Here is a 2,666-nt window from a genome sequence, read left to right as displayed (position 1 = left end):
GTTTGTTTTGCACTGCATAGAATTTCAGGCTATCTGAGGTAAGAAGCATGTGATTGGTTTTGCTTCCAGTAATTACTGATACTCATCTGGATTAACACCATCACAAACGAACGGAAATTTTGTCTCTTACTTCACAGAATCCCCATTTATGTTTTTAGCTCTGGCAACAGCTGTATAAACGACACTTGCATTCCCTGCTAAAGAAAACGTTGAGAAAAGGAAACTTTCCTTCCCTGATCACTGTTTCTGCTTTCAAAGCAAACAGCATTTCAACATAAAAGCCACTTTCAAGTGTGCTTTTACAGGTTTTGCCCATGGTGCTATAGCTATAGAAAAAAAACCAGTACCTGTGAGAGGAGTAAAATCCCGAGAAAAAATTTCAAATGATGGCACGTCAGGATTCCAAATTATATTCGATACATTTTATATAGCAGATTAATTTGGGGCAAATTTGCCTACCCTGCATTAATGATAACCATTCTCAAATTCCAAAAGATAGACTTTAAAAGTCAGCTCATGGGAGAGGTATGCCAAGCCTTCTCTTTGTGAGTACCCAAACTATGGCAAGAGGTGAGCCAATTCCCACAAGCAAGGAAGAGCCAGATAACCGAAAGATCCCTCTAGGAGTTTAAGCTCTTGTTATACACAGGTGCCAGAGAAGAAGTTATGTAATAAATCAAGAATAAATTACGTGAACAGAAGCAGTGGAACAGAGAGGAGTGAAAAGGCAAAGACCTCATCCCCTCTCAGGTAAAGATCAGTCACTGTCACTCTATGAAGACAAGCTATGGCTTTGGTCATTGCGATACGCCAACATTATGGCTTACCTCCTTGAAGAGCATCCCACAGAAACAGACTGATATAGCTCATAAACAATGTTTTCATCTTTCAGAATGAGGAAAATTGCATGTTTTCCCAATGATGAAAGGCCTAGTTGATCTATCCTGTTTTCTCAGCATTGCCCCATCCACACACTCTTCTTTCTTAGCCTCCCAGAGAAGCACATTTCATTATGGGGGAATGATTCACTGCCTTTGACTGTGTCCCTACTCAGAAAACAAGCTTTCCCATCAGCAGCGGTCCAGGGCAACCCACCACTCTATGAGACAGATGCCAGTCACATCGCACACTGTCATCAACAGATCACAAAGTAAACATAACTTAACTCTTCCTTTGGTCATGTGTCTGCATTTCACTACGAAGAGTTGCAGAGAACTGGGAGTTTGTTTTTGATGCCTCATCTTTCTTCCTCTTCAGAACTGGACTTAAAACCTGGGGTTTTGGTTTATGCAGTTTTTACATAAAGGAAGAATTCAACGTGGTTTTGTTCCTCTTTATTCCCCACCTCACCTCCCGCAATGATAATTACACTAGCGATGAGAAAGCATTACTTATGCCACCTACAGTTTACCAAAGAAACTTGAACACAAGCAAAAAAAGAAAGAAGAAAACCAAAAAATCCTGCAGTAGGAGGAAATGGAAATAAACAGTTTTGAACTCGCATGATATGAAGATGACAATTAGCATATGTTAGACCCAAGTTGCTCCAGTCTGTCAAGCAATCAGACATCAAACTAATTTTTATTGGATTCCACTGTAGATTAAAAATCCATTAAAGGATTAAAAACTGTCAGAAACATGGGTTTCTTTCAGTCATTCCCTCCAACAGAATATTCTACTTGCACAGTGCTGGAAAAATTTACAGTGAATGCCACTTACAAAGGTCACTTTTCTGCTGGTTTTGAGAACAAAGTCACCAGAACCTGTAGATCTTTGCCTTTCCCACTAAACAGGTCAAAATAAAACAGCCACACCGATCCTTATCTATCCTGCACAAATACATTTGTTTTGATAACACTTAGGATTGACACTATAGGCAGCTCACATGGAAAGCAACCGGATGAAATAACCTCCCGTGGTTTTGTCCTTAGTAATGGAATCGCCACTTCGGTTGCATTTCGCTGGCTCAAAACCTCCCAATGGTTTGGACAGGCCTGCAAGGGAAAAGAACGCAGCTTACTGCCTCTCACCATACAGTACAAACAATCCAACACACTGTTCAGGGGATCATTTGCATATACACACACAAAAGACCCCAATTAGAGATAAAAAGTATTATTTCACAAAAGAAACTGAGCTATGAGTCTCATGATACACATATTACATTTTTAGCTTATCAAATTGTGAGTACATGACTCTACATACTTGAGCTTACTTTCAAAAGAGCTTTAAAGCAGCACAAAGCAAGTTTGGCTAAGGAGATATGCAAATATTAACATAAAGATAACATACCCTGCAGGTCACCATACCCTTTCGGTAAACACACCCAGCTGACCAGTCCCAACGTATGTTAAACAGGACATTAATTACCCTTCTGAACGGGCACAACCATATCCAATGCTAAGACAGGAAGGTGCAGTTGAAAAGGGACATACTAGCAAATTATTAAAAAACACTGTATGGTGAATAAGCACCATGACAGTCATCTACAGAAGTAGCTGCTGGCTACTAGAGACAACTCTTTTAGAGTAAAAATGTCACTATCTCCCAATGTATAAATTCACTTAACTTTCATGAATGCTAGGAATGTCTTTTGTAGTTCTGGTTCTTACTGAACAGACAATACTATATAGATATTCATACCCATGCAGAATCCAAATGTTATG

General features: G+C 39.5%; 1 protein-coding gene across 3 annotated transcripts in view; it reads right to left on the bottom strand.

Moving 5' to 3' along the window:
* The window catches only part of RAD54L2 (RAD54-like 2 (S. cerevisiae)), a 55,424-nt gene extending 53,462 nt beyond the window's left edge, over nt 1–1,962 (bottom strand). For all 3 annotated transcript variants that reach the window (XM_009321832.1, XM_009321830.1, XM_009321831.1), the window contains exon 1: nt 1,886–1,962. The gene's annotated coding sequence lies outside the window, so the exon portion shown is untranslated. The remainder of the gene's footprint in view (nt 1–1,885) is intronic.
* Nucleotides 1,963–2,666: the final 704 nt, after the last annotated feature.

The sequence above is a fragment of the Pygoscelis adeliae genome, unplaced genomic scaffold (genome assembly GCF_000699105.1).
Source record: "Pygoscelis adeliae isolate BGI_AS28 unplaced genomic scaffold, ASM69910v1 Scaffold94, whole genome shotgun sequence".
In the NCBI taxonomy this organism is placed as follows: Eukaryota; Metazoa; Chordata; class Aves; order Sphenisciformes; family Spheniscidae; genus Pygoscelis; species Pygoscelis adeliae.
Note: the sequence above shows the minus strand (reverse complement) of the source record. Positions and strands in the feature narration are given on the sequence as shown.